This window comes from Notechis scutatus, chromosome 1 (assembly GCF_049901735.1).
Source record: "Notechis scutatus isolate UNSWTSFEM ecotype Mainland chromosome 1, rNotScu1.2, whole genome shotgun sequence".
NCBI lineage: Eukaryota > Metazoa > Chordata > Lepidosauria > Squamata > Elapidae > Notechis > Notechis scutatus.
Genome location: NC_142009.1, coordinates 167397615 through 167422147, shown reverse-complemented (window position 1 = coordinate 167422147; position 24533 = coordinate 167397615). Strand labels below are relative to the sequence as shown.

The following is a 24533-nucleotide window of genomic DNA, read 5'->3' as shown; positions in this document are numbered from 1 at the left end:
CAGGTAAACCAGACAAGAAACGAGATTAGCGAACTAATTCTACTGTATTGTAAGGCTGTATTAACAGAATCTTGCAAGTCTAATGGTATAAACAACTTCCTTTTCCACCTTTAACTGCTTGATCCATAAGGGCAAGTTCCTTCCGAAGTTTCTTCCTCTGACCATTAAGCCACAGGGTGGGGGTGAGGTGCTTCTGTCTCTCTTGAGGATTGTTTCTTAAGCAGCATCTCCTCCCATCTTTTTCTCAAGGTCATTCCCACATTCCCTGATATGCCTTGTTTTGCCACCTCATTCAGATCTTTGTTGTGAGCTCTACTGCCTTCTCTGCCAAAAATTCTTCCATTTCTTCTTCCTTCAAGTCATTGAAGCCTTCTCCACATTTGCCATGCAGTATGCATGTGGTTTTGACACTTTTCTTTATATTTTTTTGACACCTTCAAAGCATTTAAATTTTTTCATGCAGTCTGGCCCAACATTTTTCCAACCATAGCCCTCTTCATGCCCAGGTTGTCCCAGGTTGTGCCCACATAACCAATAAGGTTGTGTCAACATAACCAATAAGGTTGTGTATGATGGTTGACTTCCAGTAGTCCAACATGGTGGTTTCCTGGTAAGGGTCAAGATCCGTGCAAACTTTCCTGTAAAGCTCCCTCATGTAGTACACCTCAAAAGCTTTCATTATGCCCTGGTTGATGGGTTGAATGAGAAACATAACGTTTGGGGGTATGAGAACTTCCATATTAGGGTGGACATTTTTGAGTTTGAACGATGGACTGGGACGTTATCCAAAGCAAGATGTTTTGCCCTACAGAATAGGATATTCAACTTCTGGACTGAACTAGTTGTAGAATGAGTCCCAGAATATTTCTGGTGTCAGCCACATTTTTTTTGTTCAATCTGCAATGGTATTTTGTTCAAGTTTTTCCATTTAAGTTTTTGTGGGTTTGGGGCTCTGTATCAGGGGTGGGATTCAAATTTTTTAACAACTGGTTCTGTGGGCGTGGCTTAGTTGGTGGATGTGGCTTGGTGGTCATGTTATTGGTTGGGCGTGACCAACTCAATATCACTCACATCGAGGCACGCATCTCCTTGCCTGGCCTCTCATTACTGTGGGGATGCTGCAACAGTCGTAAGTGTGAAAAAGGGTCATAAGTCACTTTTTTCAGTGCCATTGTAACTTTGAATGGTCACTCCACACAAGCAAAGTACCAGCAACGGAGGGGGAAAAAACTCCAGAGAAGTTCCTGAGACAGGAAGTCCAGTCCTGCCAAGAAAGTAATAAGGATTAATGGAGAGGCAGTTTCTGTAAACAACACCAGAATGTTTCCTTCCTGCCTTCCTTACAGGATTAGGCCAGTAATTTCTTCTAACAACCGGTTCTCCGAACTGCTTAGAATGTTAACAACTGTTTCTAGCGAATAGGTGCGAACCGGTAGAATCCCACCCCTGCTCTGTATTGTCATTAAGAGTTTGCACTTAAAGTCGAACTTGGCATTGGCACAGAATAACAAGGTCACATAGTCTTTGAATGATTTAAAGCCAGGGGCTTTGGATTCCATTTCTGTTGTGTAGGTTTATTTGCCAACATGCTTGTAAAACAAATAAGTTTCATCAGCATTGAAAACATGCTTTTTCACATAATCCTTTCCCAGCATAACACTTGCTGGATATTTTTAAAATTCTTGCACATCCTTCTGATGTGCAAAATCTGCCTCATCTGCAAGTTTAACGTTTTTCATGCTGTATCACCTAAATGTGTGAGCCAGCCGGCTCTAGCCTGTCCCTGGATAACATGACCATAAACTTCTTTGACTTTCAGACTCCGAATAATGTTGTCTGCCACACTTTTTAAAAAATTGGCCATTGTTTCATGAATTTGCAAACGTAGCCACTTTTCTATCTTTTTCCATAGTTTCATCACATACTATAAATGTTACTTTAGCAAATTCCAGAGCAGCCTTCCAGGCTGATCAGCAAATTCCCTTTCTTTTTCTGGATGTACCATATTATTGATTCATTAACATAGAACTCATGGCCAACAGTGTTATAATTCATGCCTGAATGAAACTTAACTACCTCACATATTTTTTCTGTAAAGCATATCACAGAGTCTTGTGCTTAGGAACACCACAGACAATACTGCTACCCTTCAAAAAGATCTTGACTATGTATCAGAATGGTCAAACAAATGGCAACTTCAAATCTCAACAAATAAATGCTCTGTCCTACATATTGGCAAAAAAATATAATCAGAAAATAAAATACAAGCTGAATAGTCAAGACCTTGTTGATTATCCAAACTCTGTCAAGGACCTTGGAATACTCATCTCTAATGATCTAAGTGCTAGAGCCCACTGTAACTACATAGGCAAAAAGGCATTAAGAGTTGTTAACCTAATCCTATGTAGCTTTTTCTCTGGTAATATCACACTACTAACTAGAGCATATAAAACATTTGCTAGACCAATACTCGAATACAGCTCATCAGTCTGGAACCCCCATTACATATCTGATATTAGCACAGTTGAGAAAGTCCAGAAATATTTCACAAGAAGAGTTCTCCACTCCTCTACTCGTTGTAGAATACCTTATGCCACCAGACTTGAAGTTCTAGACCTAGAAAACCTTAAATTATGCCGTCTTCAGTCTGATCTAAGTATGGTATATAAAATCATACATTGCAATGACTTATCTGTCAATGAATACTTCAGCTTCAACCATAACAACACAAGAGCACACAATAGATACAAACTCAAGGTTAACCGCACCAAACTTGATTGCAGGAAATACGACTTCAGCAACAGAGTGGTCAATGTCTGGAATACTCTACCTGACTCTATGGTTTCTTCCCCAAACCCCAAAAACTTTAACCTTAGACTGTCTACTATTGACCTCACCCCTTTCCTAAGAGGCCTGTAGGGGGCGTGCATAAGCGCACCAACGTGCCTACCGTCCCTGTCCTATTGTTTCTTTTATTTTTCTTATATGTACCCATTTCATGTATTCATAACTATGTATATACTTATACCTATTATCTTGTAAGCAATTGACAAATCAAATAAATAAAATAAAAATAAAACACTAGGCCAGGGCACATTTTTAACAAGTAAGATCATCAATATGAAAGAAGGCCTTGCTCGAACTCAGTTAGGAACATTGGGAGCATAGGATGACACTTGTGGCTGGATTCAAATGTTTTAACAACCGGGTTTTCTGCCCTAATGACTGGCTGGTGGGTGTGGCTGGATGGGCATGGCCAGTGTGGGCGTGGCTAGGGGTGTGTGACAGCACTCAGGTTCTGCAACACTCTGCCAGCCAAAACGGAACGCGGGGGTTAATTACAAAATGTGGGCTTTGCTCTGTGACATCCAGATCCAGCAAGCAAGGGGTGTGAACTGCATAGAAAATACACTTTTGTTTGGTTATGAAGAAATAGCCCCAAAGTCAGATGTCCACTAAATGTAGACTGACTTTTAGCTACACACCTCCCCAGCAAACAGCAAATTTTGATGCTCCAGGTAAAGAGGATTCATTTTAGGATGAGTATCCATAGTTTGCATGTTGGAGGTTCCTAAAGCTGGGAAACTCTGTATTTTAAAGAACATTTGAGGGAGAGGTGTAGAATAACCCTTCTCTGCCTGAGGCTGTAGAGACCTGGCTCCAATCAAAACACTGTTTGTGAAGCAACTGATCAATACTGACATGGTAAGCCACTAGTATATAAAAATAAAAGCAAACTCCACTCCCTTCTAGTACTGATGATGTTATCCAGAGGTGGGATTCTATCAGTTCGCACCTATTCGCTAGAACCTGTTGTTAACATTCTAAGCAGTTCGGAGAACCGGTTGTTAGAAGAAATTACTGGCCTAATCCTGTAAGGAAGGCAGGAAGGAAACATTCTGGTGTTGCTTACAGAAACTGCCTCTCCATTAATCCTTATTACTTTCTTGGCAGGACTGGACTTCCTGTCTCAGGTACTTCTCTGGAGTTTTCCCCCCCCTCCTTTGCTGGTACTTTGCTTGTGTGGAGTGACCATTCAAAGTTACAATGGCACTGAAAAAAGTGACTTATTACCCTTTTTCATACTTACGACTGTTGCAGCATCCCCACAGTCATGAGAGGCCAGGCGAGGAGATGCAGCCTCGATGTGAGTGATATTGAGTTGGCCATGCCCAGCCAATAACATGACCACCAAGCCACGCCCACCAACTAAGCCACACCCACAGAACCGGTTGTTAAAAAAATTGATGTTACCTAGTTTGGTAATGAAACATCTGCAAGAAAACCATCAAGCTCAGAGAGTCCCAAGGACCCCACAGTTCAACCCTGAGCTACAAATATTCTCTTCTATTGATAAACACTTTTTGGTTAGAGGGACTCAGAGCTTGCCTTATATGAGATGGTTCCCAGTGGATTTCATTCTAAATTTTGATATGATTTCTGTAAATAAGGAATGTAGAATTATAATGGCTGAGTATTTGATCCTTCATACATCAAAAAAATATAAAGCTAAGGGATAAACAAATAAAAACAGATTTGAAAAAAAGAAAAGGCTCAGGAAAGAAAAAGAGTGAAACTATAAGAAAGAAAGAGGAAAAGAAGGAAAAAGAATGACTTCCAACTTTCTTTGGTACAGATATAAGTAAATATATATATATATATCAAACTCTTACTCTAAGATTAACATTTGTCTACATTATTTCCATAATCCTTTATTTAATCATCAAAGCCCAGATCAACTTTTAATTTCAGTTTCTCACAAAAAGTCCAGTAATGCTTCATATCGTTTTAATCACTTTTTGTTAACGAAACCACAGCTGATTTATTTAATTGCACCAAATTCTAAATAAAACAGGAATGGAAAATCCTAAACTCTAGTGTAGACCCATGCTTCTCAACTTTGGCAACTTTAAGGTGCATGGACTTCAATTCCCAGAATTCCCAAGGCAGCATGTAGTTCACCCATCTTAAACTTGCCTAGACTGAAAAATGCTGATCTACAGATACGGATTTTTTTTCCATTCCTCTTTTACTGGTTCCTACTTACGAGTAATCATTATGCAAAATCCTCATTCCCAACTCACCTCACAATAAAGATAATGCAAAATCCCCATTCCCAACTCAGGCCTCCTGTACCACCCTGGAAGCCATGCCCCATTTTGGGCCTGGAAGGCCTCCTGCACCACCCTCCTGGAAGCCAAAATGGGGTGTGGGGAGAGCTGCACGATGCAAAACGGGGTGCAGGGGGGACTCCTGGGAGGGGTGTGGCAGGATGAGCGGGGCCAGCCAGAGGTGCGATTAGCTGGTTCTCCGAACTGGACAAAAAGTTAACAACTGCTTCACCCCAAACCAGTGAGAACTGGCTGAATCACACTTCTGGGTGACCCCAAGAGTATTGATTTGTGTGTTATAAATAAATGTTAACAAATAGATGAATTCACAAGTCAAGAATATGCAAATAATGAAGACTGACTGTAATGGACTGTGGGAAAAATAGGGGAAGAGATGCTGTCTAGGAAACTGACAAGAGAGGGAAGAACCCCCAGTGGCTTAAAAGTCAGAGAAAGAAATTTAGGAAGGACCCCTCCCCCCCATGGATCAAGGAGCTAAAAGTGATGGTGGGAAGTTTTGTTCCTTCAGACTTTCAACATTCTATTAATGTAACCTTATGGTCAAGAAGATTTAGCTAATATAGTCATGTTTCTTGTCTGGTTTAACCAGAAAGACTGACACTGACTGGAGCTGATCTCTTGCCTAGAAATCTTATTTCTGACAGTGCCATGATTGCAATAATATTTATTAAGTTCCTCAAAGTGTTTTTTTCTCCAGTTTTATTGGAATTGTTTGAAATAAGTATAATAATCTTGGCAATATGTTCATTTTTATCGTAGCTATCCTACCAATCAGTTATAGTTGCAGATTTTTCCATTTCTCCAAATGTATTTTAATTAATTTATTATTTATAATAATTATCTTCCTTGTTAGTTACACATCTTGCTGTTAAATTAATCCCTAAATCCCTAAATATTTTACTTTCTTTGTAATTTGAATATCTGTTCTCTTCATTAACTCTTTTTTCTGCATTTCTGTGAGATTTTCAACTAATAGTTTTCTCTTTCAATCCTGCCTTTCTCCATATTCCTCTTTTTTATTATTATTATCTTAGGGCCTGTTTTTAATGGATCTTCCAAAATAAAAACTAAACCATCTGCAAATGCCTGTAACTTATACTTTTCTTTTTTTATTTCCAAACCTTTTATTTCTATATCTTGTCTAATATTTCTATTTAATTCCTCCAACGACAATATAAATAATAGGGGAGACAAGGGGCACCCTTGTTATGTACCTTTTTTAATAGCAACCTTTTCTGTCATATCTCCATTTACCATCACCTTTGCTGATTGCTTATAGCAGGGCTGCCCAAACTTGGCAACTTTAAGACTTGTGGACTTCAACTCCTAGAATTCTCCAGCCAGCTATGCTGGCTGGAGAATTCTGGGAGTCGAAGTCCACAAGTCTTAAAGTTGCCAAGTTTGGAGACTTCTGGCTTATAGTATATCGCAGTTATAGTATATTGCAGCTAACTTTTTGGGCTCCTGTGCCAAAAATTGTGCGCATGCTGGTGTGCGCATACTCACGTGCCAGCACCCAGAAGGCAATGCTCCCCCCATGTCCACTGTGCATGTGCACACAATCCCCCCCGCCGCCCCATTGCTGCCCCCTTACCTGCATCTAGAAAGATCAACGCCATTTAAGAGATGCATACGTGTTTTGAGAATTGCTGACATGTTTGGGGCAACCCATCTTCCATTTTCAGGATGCATGGCCTTGAAGACTAGCACAAACTGGTTCTGTTCCTCCCTGGTCTTCATCAAGCTGTCATTCCCTCCTCCTTATTTCCCATCACACCTCCATACATGTTTATTGCCCATTTATCCCCCTTCTCCTCTTGAGGGCAGGATGCCAGCAAGGTGACAAGATGAAGATGGTAGAACTGACATGACCAAAGATGAATTGCAAAAAAGGAAGATAAACTAAAATTACAATAGCAAAGAAGTCCAACAACAATACAACAATAAATGTCAAGATTTATCTTGTATACAACAATATACAACATTTATTTATTATATACAACAATAAATGTCAACATTTATTTTGTATTGTCCAACAACAATGAATGTTGTATTGTTGTTGGACAATACAAGATAAATGTTGTCTCTATTATTACAACAGCAAATGATCATCCAGGAATTTATAGAACAATCAATCAGATATCAATACCAGAGAAAATTCATGTATTATTCAGCAATATGGTTAATAAGTGGGGTAAATAGGTAAAGAAAATAAAATGACTTGGGATTGACTGTAATAATACCCTAGAAGACAAAAATGAAATTTAAAAAGATCTTTACTCCTTAGATAAATAAAAACAAATGAAATAATATAATTAAATTTAACTGTGCTAAGAAATTAAATGTACAATATAGGATGGGGGACTACACAGTTAGTAAAAATAATTGGGAAAAAGATTTTTGAATAATAGCCGATTAGAAATTGAATGGCAGTCAACAATGTAATGTGGCTACAAAAATGCAAATGCAGTTTTAGTCTGAACAATTTCTAAATCACAGGAAATAATGCTTCTATTTTATTGGTAAAGGTCCGAAGAAAAGAGCAATTGGAACAGGTTCAGAGGAGGCAGGTGAGAGCGAGCAGGTGATTAGAAAAATAAATTCTGTAAAAGGTGATGAAGAAGTGAGGAGAGAACACTTTCAGTATCTGAAAGGATGTGTTGGGGGTGGGTGGGGGTGGGAAGGCTTGATCTATATTCTCCAAGAGAGGAAGACATGGAATAATAAATGTGACTTGCAGAAGGGCAAATGTTGTTTGAATGGTAAAGAAACATTCACAATAGAACGTTGTGAAGAGCAGGACAGCAGTGGAGGCAAGCATCTTGAGATGTTTAAGAATTCCCCTCCCCTGGGTGTGTCAAGGAAAGATTGGGCTTCCATTGTTGGAGATGCTTCAGTCTGGATTCCTGCATAACCAAGATTTTCCACTAATTCCCTGACTCATTTTCCCTGACAATTTTCTGACTCAAAGAGGAAGAAATCCATAAAGACTTGATACTAGGAATTTCATTTAACCCTCTCTACCTCAGCATCAGTTCCAATGGAAACAACCCCCCTCCACATACAGACATGGACATATTTTGCCCTTTTATCTTTCTAAACCCTCCCCGCCCCCCAATAAGTGAGTTATGGTAAGGGGAAAGTGGGATGAACTGAAATCTGTATATTGTACCAGAAATAATTGGGGAGCAGGAACCTCTTAGCTGTACAAATGCTGTTTTTGGAAAAATAGACAATATTTCAACCCCCTGATTCTTATGTTAGTCACTAAAACATTAATGTAGTTCACTTATACACATTTTTTCTCAGAAGATGCTTTAAATAAATTGGAACTGACATTCAGAAAGATTTTGTTGTCCCTGTTACATTTTCTGAACTTTCTGAAATGTAACAAGCCCAGATACTGTATACCTAAAAGAGACTTATGAGAAAATATTTTTCAAAATATTTTCCAAAAATTTGACAAACTGTCTTCTATGTTTTGGAGATTAATTGCAATTGTAGATTGCTAGCCTCACAGTTGGAATCCTATGGATATTATTTACGTGGGAATTAATTTCAGTGAGATCTATTTGTAAGTAAACATTCAAAATAGATGGTTGTCAGTTTGGAAAAAAAAAAAGAATATCTACAGTAGTCTGTTGAGAACTATCTGTTGCTCATTCTTAATATTTATATGTACCTAACCTGTAGTGATTTGGTAGGATAGCTCACATGTTAACTCTGAATTGTCATGCATCAATATGCAATTTAAAATGTGTTTGTGTAGGATATTTCAGCTAGTGTTTGCAATCCCCAGCAGAGCTCTTTTAACTAATTTAGAATGTTTGTATCTATAACAGTGAGCTCCTCTTTATTATAGTAAATTAGTGCACTTTGTACTAGAGGTATGTAATTTTTTTTTCAGATTAGAGCATTGGTGATACATGGTCTTATACAATATATTTTTGGTTATAATTAGCGTTTCTTTATGAATCAAAGAGGGAAAATAATGGGAAGGTGCAAAATGAAAAGAAACCTTTTCACAGAGGGAAAGATGACAGTAGTACTGCACTGTGTAAAATTAAAATATATTTAAAATTTGGACATCTAAAATTACATTTCATAAGCCGTATTGTCTTTGTATGCAGTTTTTATTTGATGTGCAAAAGAAATCTAATTACTGGCTTTTCTGAGATTTTGGGGCCTGATCACTCAGTTCATGTTTCGGTTTGGTGCAATTAAAATCCCAATCAGGCACTCGGGACCCTTTCAAGAACCTGCTTTCACTGAGGCGAGTGCAGTTCCCTTTTGTAAATGAATAATGGCTGAACTGGCAGCCTCGCCTTCATTCTGGAAATTTCTGAGACCAGCAAACTCCCTCTGTGTCTTCCATGCGGCCTCTTCTCCATTTCCTCACTGTGGGGACTTCATCTGATGTGCGGTTTTCTTCTTCCCCGACATACTGAAGCTACAAGCTGGTGGCTGGCAGACTGTGTCTGTCTGGAAATAGACTGCGAGCTCACGGATGTTAATGCATGCATTGGGAGAATAATTAAGCTGCAGTTATTTAAGGATATACCTTTGTGGCGTTTCAACACAGAAGCTGGTAATGTTTTTACCCCCTTTGTTTCACCATGAGCTTTGTGTCCATCCCTTTGGAAATACCTGCAATATGCTGCTTTACTGGAACCCTTCCTGCTGTAAGAATCTGCAAACAGCATCGGTTCAGACTCTTTGTAAAGCAAGGAGTGGATGCATATTTCTATTACATGGAGTCTGTTTTATGTTTGGAACGGCTTGGTAGATTTTTGCAGGCATTATGGATCATTGTTGTTTTGTTGTGGGTTTTTTCTTTTTCTTTTTTGGTTTAGTTTAAATAAATTGGATGCATGTTCAGATGTGGAACAAAAGGAAATATCTTTTCAAGGTAACCATTTTAATTGGGGTTTGTTCTTTTGCAGGCTCTCCAGCTTTTTCTTTCTAACGTGACATCACCGTTGGGTTTGACTTGGTCACGTACGAACAGTAAGGTATGACATACTTTTCACCTGTTCACATTCATGCTGGGATATGGGTGCTTCATTTGCAGGTGACTTTTTGCACCTGATTTTTCATTCTTTATGTGGGGCAAGTGTATGCTTTTCTTGGATGTTGTGGCATAGTCCTGGAGTGCCATTAAGAGTCATTAGTGATAGCTGCATTCTGAAAAGTATGCAATTATTTCAGTTCTTGGAACTGTGATGAAATGAAAACCATGCTTTACTGGATCACTAATCAGAACCACCAAGATAGAATAGAATGAAACTCCCCCCCCCACCCCTCTCTCTTTTTTTTTTGCTTATGTTTTGAATCACCAAAAAGAAATTATGGGGTACAATAATTTTTTCTAAATATTAAGGTGATTCATATAAACGAATACATAAGATATTACATATCTTGGCTTACTCTGTTAAGCAAAATTTCCAGAAGGAAAAAAAAAACTTGTTTGTTTTGATGTGGTTATAACAGAAAGATGTCTATATCCATGTCATTGAATGCTATATATTATTTTATAAATATACCGGTTACATGAGGAACAAAACATAGCTCCTTTTTATTAATTTTCATTCTTGAAGTCATTCCATAAGGATCCATATTTAAATGTTTGTATAAAAGCTGCAGAACCTTTTTTTCCCTGGGCATCCACAGGGGACCAACGTTCATCGAGATTTCATTCATTTTACATCCATTTGCACAATAGACTGAAAAAAAGCATGGGTGGCTTTTATTATAATCAGAATAAAAGCATTTTTCAAATGTTTTTTTTTGGGGGGGTGGGGGGTTCATTAGGCTAGACTATTCTTGTTTATTGAAGACATGTCACCTGGATACAATTGCTAGAGTATCAAAGTTAGCTGTAGCTTTCTGTTATGAGGCAAACTAATATTTACAGTAGATCATGCCTGTTATGGCATTCAAACGGCATGCATGCTTTCAGTTCATGTATATTGTGTATTCTTTAGCTCCATCCTAAATTCTAGGCACCATGCTACATCTTCCAGAAAACAAACAAACGAACAAATAAAAAGCAAGTAGATTTCAATATTAAGTTCTACTTCTTGTATTACCTTTCAGTGTTTTTGCTACTTAGTCCTATCACCCATTGCTTTCAAAGCGTATAGACTTATTAAGCTGCCTTCTATTGTATCACAGACTACTGGTTCCTGGTCTTAGTCTGTCTGTAGGATCTTTGGCAGAGTCCTTTCCAGGCTTCTGGTCAAAAGGGCCCATTTGCCATATGTTCACCCACTTCGTTGCTCTCAAACCTGATCTGGAATCACATGAATATTATAAGGGCAAGTCTGGGTGAAGCTGCATTGAGCAGAGAGTCAATTTTCTCAAGCTTCCAATTACCAATATAAGCAACGATGTTTTGCTTTGAGACAAGTGGCAAAGGAAGAGGAAAAAGGATAAAGTCTTTCCCCCCCAGCATCTACAAGTAGTTACAGAGATATAAAAACAAATGCTGGAAGTAAGGGCAAACAAACTTTTTTTGTAATAATAGGGCAAGGTGAGGGACGTGGTGGCTCAGTGGCTAAGATGCTGAGCTTGTTGATCAGAAAGGTTGGCAGTTGGGCGGTTCAAATTCCTAGTGCTGCATAACAGAGTGAGCTCCCGTTACTTGTCCCAGCTTCTACTAGCAAGAAGAAAAGTGCAAGTAAAAAAGTAGGGACCACTTTGTTGGGAAGGTAACAGCGTTCTGTGAACATTCAATGTTTAGTCATGCCAGCCACATGACCATGGAGATGTCTTCCGACAGCACTGCCTCTTCGGCTTTGTAATGGACATGAACACTGCTCCCTAGAGCCAGAAATGACTAGCACATATGTGCGAGGGGAACCTTTACCTTTAGGGCAAGATGAGCTACCTTTTGAAAATTTAGAAGATAATTCATTGTAATTTTGCTTAAATAGCCCATTGTCTTTAATGGAATTTATTCTTGGGTAATGGTGGTCAGGTTTGAAAAATGTCTGCCCAGTAAGAATATATTGAAATTGAGTATGAAGTGGGATTGAGAAGAGATGCAAACTATTACATTATATTCTACCACAGTAACAAAAGTAGGATAAAATGAAAAAAATACTGAATCAATTGCATATTCAGAGCCAGTCTCATATGCTTATTGAGGACTAGTAGATATTTGAATAAAAACTCCAATTATGTATAACTGAAAAGAAACATAAAGATATATGCTAGAGTTATTGCTACTGTTCTAATTTTTATATTGTTTGAATATAAATTATTATATTGCAGAGGAGAAATATTCCAAAGGATTTTTTTTTTCAATGTTGTCTAATTTATATTCTTGGATTAATTTGCTGTTTTTTAACAATAAAATGGTTCATATACTTGAAGAAAGGAAATCAAGCACAAATCTATTTGCTGGCCAGAATTAGGGGAATATTTGACAGGTGATATATTAATATTCCTAATTATTTATAAAAAAATATATTAAAAACTTGGTAGAATCCATTTGTTCATAACTGCCCAAAGAGCCATACATTCTATAAAGCAGGGGTATCAAACTCATGTCGTCGTGGCAGTGTCACATGACATATTGGGACTTTTTCCCTTTTCGCTAACCTGGGCATGGGTGTGGCTAGTGCGTGACACATCCGGCCCATGGGCTGGGAGTTTGTTGTTGTTGTTATTGTTGTTGTTGTTGTATTATTCACAAAAAAACAACAGTGTACACAGCGAACAAGATAACTATGTTGGGTTTCGTATCACAAATCACTAGTTGAACACTTCCCAAGCGTTAAGGACTGCGTGATGTATCGGCAGATTATGCGAGCAGATCCCAGTAAGGTGGCCTTCTGTAGCTGACCAATGGTGATTTTGTCAGTGCCAATTGTTTTTAAGTGCTTGCCTAGGTCTTTAGGCACAGCATCCAGTGTGCCGAGTACCACTGGAACCACCTGCACTGGTTTATGCCAGAGTCTCTACAGTTCGATTTTCAAATCCTGATATCTGGTGATTTTGTCAACAATCCACACTTTTTTCTTCACAATTGTGATATCCAGGATATTATGTTCCAAAACTTTATTGGTCTGTATTCGGAAGTCCCACAGTAGTTTTGCATGCTCATTTTCGACCACTTTTTCAGGCTTATGATCCCACCAGTTCTTTGCTATAGGCAGATGGTAGTTGTGACACAAGTTCCAGTGGACCATCTGAGCAACTGTGTTGTGACATTGTTTGTAGTCAGTCTGAGCGATTGTTTTACAACAGCTCAGTATGTGATCCATGGTTTCATCAGCTTCTTTGCAGATTATTTATTTATTATTGTTATTACTTTTATTATAAATTTATTGAATATGTTTTCCCTCGCAAATACAGGGATGTCTGGTACTCTCAATTAGTGAGGGCTAAAATTTTGCCTACTTCCATTTTTGGATGCATTTTTTAGAGGAAGTGATAATACTTCCCCTATGTGTGTATGTGCATTATTCCATTTATGTCCCGACTTTCTATTCAAGCAGGTACTCAAAGTGGCTAGCAATGATTAAAAACAATGATGCAACTGTAAGCAGTTTATTTATGGAACAAACAAGTTTATATCTCTATCTCTCTATGAATATGTTCCATCCATCTGACCAGAGATAATATACAGTAGAGAATTTTATGGAACCATATCAATCAAACTTACATGTTTGAGTTCAGATTGGCCTCACATTATGCAGCAATGTCATAAAATTGAGAGCCAGCATGGTGGAGTGATTAAGGCACTGGATTAGGAGTGGAGAAAGCCAAGTTCCAATTCTTCCTTAGATGTGGAAGTCAATTGGTTGACTCTGAGGAAGTAGACCCTGCAAGTATGCAGAACAAGCGCTAAAAATAACAACAGTGTCATAAAGTTAAGCAGAGGCCAACAGATCCTGCTGCCTCAACCTGAATACGCTATTATTAATGCTGTTTTTTAATTCTCTCTCACTCCCTCCTCCCTCCTTCCCTTAATTGTCTGCATGAGAGCTATGGTTTACAAACTTAATTGATTTCAGATTGGCCCCAAAATGTAATATTCCAGAATTTCTTAGCTGTGAACTGAGAATTATGAAAACCTTTGCAGAAAATAGAGGGGACAGGAATTATCTTTAAGTCTCCACTTCATTTATGTTGCTAATTACTTTTCAAAGCTTCTGAAATAAATACAAAGTATGGCACTTAACGCTTAGGGCATAGTTTGCTGTGATGTGCTGTAGTGCTTATGGAATGGGCATTAGGAAGTTGCATGTTTTGTGGCCTGTGTTTTGGAAGGAAAATGTGCATTTCTACCAACTGTATGTCACCAGCTGCAGGTGCTCATAAAGAAAGGCAGGTACACTGCCATGCAATTGACAGTAAAGTAATTGGCAAAATGTCTTTGTATTCAAAGTGTGTTAAATTGCAAATGGGGCTTTCTTGAAGAGCTGTGAAATAAATCCCAGAACCTTCCTCTCAGTTAGCCTCCTTCCATTATCATCAGGCAGTTTTGCACCATTTTGCATTTGCATTGCTTCAGCATATCTTCTAATTTCCTGGCTTGATTTATAGTTGTGGTAATATTTCTTAAAAGAAAATGTTGAAATTAATCAGTTTTGCTTTGTTTTTGCACATTTACTTTCAAAAGGGAAAAGCTAACATAGGATCTTTTATTTTTGAACTTGGGTGAGAGTACTTTTTAACAGTTTAAACAAGATATGCATATATACCTCAGTAATTAGATTATGTATTAATTGTCATAAAACTCTTCTTCCAGCTACCCAATATTTTTATCCAATAAGCTAGATAGATAATTACATTAATAATAATAACTGGATGGATGAATAGATGGATGGACAGATGGATAGACAGGACTTTTATTATAGCCATAGACAAAAAGAAAACAAAGACCACCATTGTAAAATGCTACATAACTATTAGGAGATACATCTCATAGTAAGGTGGAATTTACAGATAATTTGTCAAGGCACAAAGTTGGTAACGTCATTAAAATAAACCAGCCTGCCCTGGGAATTGGGGATGAGAGGGGAGGTCAATGGTAAAAGTGTGTCCTTATAGAATTGATAGGAGAATAAAACCTGGACTGTAGTTCCTACTGCACCTGCCTCATAGGGACACGAAAGGGAGTTTCCTGTACCTCCCTCCCTACATTTTTGTGAGGAGAGACTTGGAGTGAACCAAGGATAATGCTCTTCTGAATTTCAGAAATGTGATCTAGTTGAAATAATTGGCTGGTTAGTGAAGACATCACAGGATCAAGCTGCATGATCCAATTGTCTTCTATATCTGGAATTCTTTGCTTCAAAACTGAGTTGGCCTCCTCTAGCCATGTAAGACAATGTTTAGATTGAAAGATTCTGGTATATAGCTCATACTCTACCCACTGTACTTAAAGGACAAGGAGATGTAAATGAGATCATTGCTATGGTCTGATATGTGGACTAATAATACAGGCTAACTAACAAGGTTGTTATGGGGAAAACCATCAGTAGTGTAACTTAGATAATATATTGAATAAACATAGTAAACACATTTCTGTTATTGTACTACAGAGAGTTGGTAAATCCTACCTGTTTTACAGAGAAATCAAAGTGTCCATGTGGAATCTCCCTTGGTCCAAACTCAATAGGGCTTAACTGTTGTTGTTGCTGCCAATCTTTGACTTCAGGATAGCAGTATCAATGCTCCTTCAGCTGAACTCTTGCTGCCTCACTTATTTTTCTGGCAAGGCCTTCTGGCAAGGCCTTCTTAAAAGTAATCCTAAAAGTGCTGCTTTGGTGGTGCCATATAATAATCCTGTAGCAGAGATTTGTAAATATTGTTGAAGAAATCTCTTACCTTGTTATGTTAATGATAGTTTGCAATTTAAAATCCAATAGATCACATCAGCTCAGACCTGGTGACTTTATCATATGAGTGACTGTTACAATGGGGAAACTCTTAAATATTGATTTGTAAACATTTTCAGAATATATTATAGTAGTTTGGGTTGGTCTGTTGTGTTCTAGTCCTGACTGGCCATTCTATTTCTAGCACATTTTACAGGTTACTTGCCTCCCCAGTTGGTGGCTAGTTTAATATTTTTTCCCCTTTGTTTTAAGCCACAGCCAGATGGTTGCATTAAAATGCAATCTGGCAGTCCTTGTGGTGACAGAAAAATATGCTGGCAGAAAATGTGTTGTTCCAACTCCCAAGTTTTATTCTTTTGGGTAAAGAGGCCAGTGAGTTGTCCTGGGACAAATTAAGGGCAGTGACTGGTAAATTCTGTTGGTTTCGCTTCTTTAAAGTGTGGTGAAGTGACATATCCTTTCATATTATCAGGTTTAGCCATCTGTCAATTGCCCAACCAGCAAGACTTTTGAGAGAGTGCTAAACCCATATCCAAAAATACTGTACAAGCCTGACTGACAGTGGCAGGCATGAAGAAGGGATGAAGCGGGAGGGAGTGATTAATCCATAACAAGCTCTGTCCTCAACTGTTCTGCAGGGCAATGACAGTGCTAGCAATGAGTGGTCACAGCTAGAAGCCCCCAGAAATAACCTACAAAGTAGAGTGGATGACAGCCAGCAGAACCTATCTCTCTTTCTTGGGTTCAATCAAACTTTTGTGCAAGTATATCACTCTCTGAAATGTTTAAACTCTAAAGGTTTTAAAAATCAAGTCTAGCAATCTTTTAAAAGAGTTCTAACCCATGTACATGAGTACCTGACAAGAGCTTCAGAAAGTGCCAGTCAAGCATTACATGGGCAGATCCATCTCTGTTGGCAGTGTCTGGTCTCTCCTACAGGTTGTCAAGACAGTGGCAACAACTGCAGAGGAGGGAGCCCAAGACCTCAGCAGATTAAAGAGCCCTTGTGGTACAATGGTTAGAATATAATATTGCAGGGGTTCGATCCTGACCGGCTCAAGGTTGACTCAGCCTTCCATCCTTCTGAGGTGTGTAAAATGAGGAGCCACATTGTTTACAGCAATATGCTGACTCTGTAAACCTCTTAGAGAGGGCTGTAAAGCACTATGGAGTGGTATATGCTATTGCTATTAAAGTGGGAAGCTCTTGTGCCTGACCACATCATGTCATGGTTAGAAGAATAAGAAAAGGGTTACTTTAAATCAGAATGGCAAAAGACTACCTTACACTGCCATAACTGTGTCCTAGGGATGAGATAAAGCCAGAAGCAGGCATGTATGATTGGTGGTATTGAAATTTGATAAATGAAATAAACAAAGCATTGTGATAACTTATCACATAAAAACTGAACATATTTGTGCTGCAATTAGAAGGACACGAACCTTTAATCACTCTTTTTTCCTGAATATAATGATATACCATGAGGTAATAGTCAGGGGCTGTGTAATGGCATCCGTGCCATTGATTGGTAATGAGAATCATAGTGCAAGAATATATTTTTCTGAATATGTGCTTTCCTTCACTCTATTATTGTGTTCCCCCAATTAAAGAAGGAGAGAAGTCTCCTTTGTGCCAGGCAATACATGAATTTTTGTTTTAATTCTTTGACTACAGGTAAAATGCTGTTTTACAGTTTGTACAGTATACAGTAGTTTATCTTCCAATTTTAGAACAATTAATTTTCCCCTTTTATCCTAATTACTTGTGATTTTCTTTTATATTTACTGATCTATGTTCAAATAAAAAATGATCAATTGATAAAGAGGAAGAAAATACTTCTTTAGTAGAGAGTCAACGTCTTCACTAAAAGAATCTTCCTGGCTTCAGCTCAACTTTGGCTAGGAAGAGTAACCATTATTGTTGCAATTACTATCCTTGGTAATTAATCTGAAGAAGTTCTGTTTAGCTGAGTTTGTGGTATAGGATTTTTCAGAGCTGAAGTTAAAGCATTATCACTTAAATACATGTTCAACCTAATCAAAAGAGACAATTAAGATAGAATGTGTTTCTGATGTTATTCACTAGAGCTACATTGTTAGACAAAACTTGAGAACAAAAATAGCTGCTTGGCTTATATGTTGAGCTTCAGTCAGGAGGGAGCCATTTGTAAGACAGATACCAAGCTGATACCATACCAGTTCTTAATTCTCCAGATGTCTACAGTATTATTACTGTATATTAAATTGCTGCTGGCATCTTATTTCTTGAAACTGCTGACAACACTGATTTTAAAATGGTTTATACTCTGTGCATTATAACTTTTAAAACAAGTTACTAGAGTGCCTGACATTTTTCCTGCTGGTTATTTTTCACATAAGAAAGTAGTAGATTCAGATGAGTTCCAGAAGAAACTTACATGTTTGTTTTTTCTGGAGATTTGGACAGCAGTTGAACTGAGGCCTTATTTTTTTTGCCTGAAATGAGTAATTGGGCTCTGGGTTAAATTGATCCTTATGTGGTCTGTCCCTATTTGTCAGTCCTGGAGGCACCTTGAAACTCTGGGAGATTAATAACAGAAGAGATGCCTATAGAGGATGGCAAAGAGTAAATTCAGGTGAATGTGTATAAGAATAGCAATAAGGACATTGATATGCATTTATTTTACATCACCGAAACTGCTGCAGCTGGGTGAGTCTGTGCAAGGGAAACTTATGTTACCTGACCTGGTAACTTCTGGAAGACGTGGTCTTTCAGACTGCTAACCCAGCCCTCTGTCTTTTGGATCCATGTCCTTCCTGGGTTAGCAAAGGCGGCTTGAGAAGGGACATCCAGCTTCATCCATGCAGCAGTACAGTTCCTCCTATCTTGAAATTAGTAACATTTTCCTTCCTCAAGAAGCTATATCTGGACACTATGTACAGTCTGATCTCCAACTTCCCTCTAGGAAAGAATGTTGAAATGATTATTGGATTAATGCTTCAGAGCACCCCAGAGGAAGCAGATTTCAGTCAGGTTTTAGGGACATATTATTGATAATCTTTGGCAGAACCAGGATGGTGGTGGTGTTACTGCCCTGCGTCTCCTTGATCTCTCAAAATCTTTCAGTATCATCAATCATGCTATACATACTTCTGGATCAAATCTGAGGATTAGTTGTGAAGTCATAGTTTTGCAATCATTTTCTTTCTTTTTCCAGGGCAAATTCCAATTGATGTTGGTAGGGAAAGATATCAAACCTGAGGCCCATGACTTATGAGCTCCCCCCACACCCCCCCACCCCCAAATAGGCCATAGGGTTCAGTGTTTTCATTTCTCCTATTTAATGTCTACATGAACCTTACATCGGGTGGGTGGGGGTGGTATCAGTATATCTTGGTTTATATTTATTTCTGAGGAACAAACAACTAAATGAGCAATTGTTTTATATCAGGGTAAGAAAAAAAGCTACTGTCCAAATGTCTTTCCAAGTTCATGCAACATTGATGATATAATGTTAAACAAGAACCATAGGTGACATGAAGAAATATTTAAAAAAGCATGAATATTATGTGTGTGTGTGTGTGTGTGTGTGTGTGTGTGTGTGTGTTTTTGATATTATATATATATATATATATATATATATATATATATATATATATATATATATATATATATATATATATATATATATATATGTGTGTGTGTGTGTGTGTGTGTGTGTGTGTGTGTGTGTGTGTGTGTATAAGTATATATATATATGTGTGTGTGTGTGTGTGTATATACATAAGTACATACATACATACACACACACACACACACATATATTCTTAAGTTTTCAGGGTACTTACATGTATGGTATTCAGCTTTGTTTGGGTATTTTCACGTCATTATAGTTGTGCTTTTAAAGTTGTAGCAGCGTTTGGCAGAATCTCATCTGCCATCAGAAACCTGATGATGGCAGATGAGATTCTGCTGCTACACTTAAAGCACAACTAATGATGTGGGAAAATACCCGAACAAGCTGAATACCATATACATGTATGTATGTATGTATGTATGTATGTATGTATGTATGTATGTATGTATGTATATATATATATTTTTCTGAGGTTTTCGCAGGTATTTGTATGTGGATCTTTGGTTATTTGGGTTTTCTCCTGCGTAAAATTGGAAGTATCTAGGCGACGTTTCGATGAAGTCTCATTCATCATCTTCAGGCTTGTGTTTCGGCTTTGTGCTTCTCAGAGTAATGTGAGCTTGCAGCTGCTTCTTCCTTTTAACTGCTAGTGGGAGTGTGACTTGATTGGGTGGGGGCTTGGCTGTGTTCTGATTGGGTGGGGGTGTGTTCTCATTGGTTGGAGGTTTGGCTGTGTTCTGATTGGTAGGGGGGTTGGCTGTGTTCTGATTGGCTGGGGGTGTGTTCTGTTCAGGTGGGGGCTTGGTTGTGCTCAGGTTAGTCATAGTTGCTGGGGGATTTGAGCTGGTGAGCTGTGATCCTGTTGTTTGGCTTCGCATTCGTGGTCATGCCACATCTTCATGGTGGGCGTCAGTTCACTTCGTGTATGGGTCGGAGGGGTTTGAAGCGGGTAGTGATGCAGCTGCAGTACGGCTTCTGGTCCATGGTCATGTCTCATCTTCTGTGTGGGTGTGAGTCTGCTTTCTACGTGGAAGTGTGGTGGTAGCATCTTGTGTGGCCCTTGTGGGTGTGGGTCTGGTGTCATTCTTCATGTTAGGTACTCGTTTGTTCATGAGGGCGGGTTTCCAAATGGCTGGTAGGCAAGAGGTATCATCTCGTTTATTCATGCTGTGTGGGCGTTTTTCTATCTCTATGGCTTCTCTGATTATTCTGTTGTTGAAGTGTTCGGTTTTGGCGATAGTTCTGGTATTTTTAAAGTCAATCTCAGGTCCTGTAGCTTTGAGGTGTTGGACCAGGAAAGAGGTCGGTACTTCTTTTTTGAATATTTATATAGATGAACAGTAGATAACAAAAGTTAATGGCTGGCTTCCAGCAGTCCCTCCACCTCCGTAGTTTGGGTGCATTATCTCTGCTATTTCCTTGATATTAGTGTACATGCCATCACTGTATTAGTTCCTGTGTTAATGTGGAAAACAATCCAGAAGACATGCATTTGGATGTGTATATTGATTTGAACGTGCACGAATGAACAGGTATCAGAGATAAATAGATAATCAGCCTACATAAATAAACCTACAAAATGATCATGGCTATAAGTCTGTTCACTTGGCCAATTTTCAGGAGTAGAATGTAATTTTTTCTGCTCACTGCTTCAACCTTTACTCCCTTTCAGATTGTCAATGTATAAAAATATTGACATTCAATATTGTAAATGAATAAAGCCACTTGTGAAACATATTACTGGCTAGCCAAACCTTTGGCATTAGATACTCCTTAAAAGACTTTTAAAGGGGCTGTTTAAATGATCTATTGAAGAAAGCACTGTAGAACAATGTGAGCAGTTAAAATTTTTATATTGCCCATTACATTTATCCATCCATGATAAATACGTTGAAAAAAGTAGGTATCTCTCAACTCAGTTTGAGATTAAAAAATGTTTTCTTTTAGGAGGGGCCTCAAAAGGTCCTAATTTCACTAGCTATATTTTTTAAAAAATCACATGGAAGTGAAATGGTTATGGGGGGACACTGTTGAATTAGTTTGATCCTTGACCTCTTTGTCTTTTGCTCACTGCTCATGTGGCCGACTTCCAAACCATCCACAGTCCAGACAAATCTAGATTACCAATAAATAGCATCCAAGAAATTACAAATAACCTTTTCTGTCACTTAGCGGTCAACAAGTTGAACAATTGAATGGTTGACTTTGAGGAATAGTGTTCGATAGGGTAGAAATTGGGAACCAGGAAAAAGGGAAAAATGCTGTGTCTGGAGTAACCAGAGTGTTTTGCATGACAACTGGTGGAGACTTTACACATGCTGGATGACATTGGGTGGGGCTGGCATTTCAGCTGAGTAAACCAGCAGTTGTGGTTCTTATGTTGCCCATTAAAGCAATATGGTAGAAGTAGCGCACAGCTCCATTGACAGTGAAAACCCAATGGACGGTACCAAAAGGCAAAAAAATATGATGTGGGAAGATGAGCCCCTCTGGTCGGAAGGTGTCCAATATGCTACTGGGGAAGAGCAGAGGGCTAGTACTAGTAGCACCAGAAAGAAGGAAGCGACTGGGCCAAAGAAGACGGAAAATTCTAACAACAGAATGCTGCTATCACCGTGCTGATCATCAGAATGTCCACCCATGCTCAACCAGAACCTTTTGATCCAAAAAAGCATGACTGGGTCGCGTACATGGGACAATTTCGAATGTTTTTAGAAGCAAATTCACTGCAGGATGCAACAGAACAGAGGAAGAGAGCTCTATTCCTGGGATATTGTGGAAATCGCCTCTACAAAACGGTTAGAACCCTAGGTACTCCCAAAGATGTGGAAACAATGGAATGGAAAGAATTACAGGTGATGTTAGAAGAACATTATGCTCCCGCTGCATCGTCACTGGCTCACCGACTTGACTTTTACCGCTTGAACAACTTAAGAACAACTTAAACAAAGACTAAGGCTAGTCTTGAGCAGATTTCAAGAAGCTGGCCTTAAACTCAAAAAAGAGAAATGTCACATAGCAGTACCAAGTGTTGAATTTCTGGGATATCTAATTGATGAGACAGGTATACATCACACTGATAGTAAAATAAAAGCAATTAAGGAAGCTCCCACTCCAACAAACAAAACAGAATTACAAGCTTTCCTGGGACTTTTAAACTTTTACAGTATTTTTCTTCCTCAGAAAGCGACAGTTGCTGAACCACTTCACAAACTTCTTGATAAAAATGCAGAATGGACTTGGGGGCACAGAGAAGCAACTGCATTTGAATCCATAAAAGGACTCCTAACTTCTAACAGTGTTCTAGTACAATATAATGAAACATTACCTCTTTCACTAACATGTGATGCATCTCCTTTTGGGGTAGGGGCCGTTCTCAGCCATAAATTCCCGAATGGCAGAGAGTTACCCACTGCTTTCTACTTAAAAACTTTATCCAAAGCTGAATGGAATTACAGCCAGCTAGATAAGGAAGCACTGGCTGTAGTAGCAGGCATTAAGCATTTTCACGAATATCTTTATGGGAGACAATTTGAACTAGTCACAGACCACAAACCACTCCTAGGCATCATAGCAGGAAACAAACCAACACCAAGCATATTGTCCCCTAAAATGACAAAATGGACTGTTTTCTTAGCTGCATATAACTATCGCCTTATACATCGACTGAGCAAGACCATAATTCATGCAGCTGCACTCAGCCGTTGCTCCCTTCTGGAACCTGTTGAAGACCCAACTCCAGCCACATCCATACTCCTCATTGAAGACATCGCCACCAGCCCTATCACAGCACCAGAGATAGCCAAAGACAAAACTCTGGCGTGTATTTTAAACTGGGTGTTGAGGGGATGGAGTTGTGATTCCTGAGATGCTGAGAGAACAAGTGTTAAGAATGTTGCATGAGGGCCACCCAGGGATAGTAAGAATGAAAGCATTAGCCAGAAGTTATACTTGGTGGCCGGGAATGGATAAGGAAATTGAAAAATGGGTTGCGGGTTGTATGCCTTGTCAGGAATCTAAACCCGCACCCCCTTCAGCACCAACCCTAGAATGGGAATCACCAAAAGCACCTTGGTCTAGAATACATATAGACCTGGCAGGGCCAATGCAGGGGCAAACATTTCTAATAACTGTTGATGCATATTCAAAGTGGGTGGAAGTAACGATCATGAAAACTACCATAGCAGACGCTGTGATTAAGGTATTGAGGAAATTGTTTGCCACGCGTGGGTTACCAGATGTTGTGGTATCAGATAATGGGCCCCAATTCACAGCAAACAATTTTGAATGTTTCCTAGCTGAACAGGGAATCTGCCACGCATTATCAGCACCTGGACACGCCCAGAATAACGGGCAGGCAGAGAGAGCTGTAAGGTCCACGAAGGAAACTTTAGCAAAAATTGGGACCAGGGGATTGGCAAATGAAAATAGACAAATTCTTAATGATACAACATATCACACTTTCGGCCACCACACACAGAAGTCCAGCAGAACTTTTAATGGGGCGGAAGTTAAGATCAGAGCTAGATAGATTATACCCACTCTACAATCCAAGCACACCTGCAGATTCGATGAGTAAATGCAGATATTTGAACATAGGTCAATCGGCTCAGGGGGGGCCCCATGGGTCCCTGCATGAATAGTGCAAGTCACAGGCCGCCGATCTTATAAAGTAGAACTAGAAGATGGGAAAATATGGAGCGGACACATAGACCAACTCCAGGGACTATTGGAGCAGAATCTGAACGACCAGAAAACCTCAGAAACAGAAACACAACATAGAGAGGCTTCCTAAGACCAACCCTAACAACTACAAATACTGAAAACACAAGCCTCCCGACTCTAGGGTGGGCCTCAAACTCAAGTACACCGCAGGATAATTTAGCTGAAGGGGGGGAAATCCAGCGAAGAAACTCAGAGCCCTCTGTTCTG

At 39.0% G+C, this 24533-nt stretch overlaps 1 protein-coding gene across 27 annotated transcripts in view; it reads left to right on the top strand.

Moving 5' to 3' along the window:
* The window catches only part of MAP2 (microtubule associated protein 2), a 260296-nt gene that overhangs the window by 105345 nt on the left and 130418 nt on the right, over window positions 1-24533 (top strand). For 20 of the 27 annotated variants that reach the window (XM_087949428.1, XM_087949425.1, XM_087949440.1 and 17 more), the window contains exon 4: window positions 10076-10144. The exons of 2 other annotated variants lie outside the window; for them this stretch is intronic. The gene's annotated coding sequence lies outside the window, so the exon portion shown is untranslated. 5 more of the 27 variants (XM_087949433.1, XM_087949432.1, XM_087949431.1 and 2 more) reach the window with 4 other exon arrangements.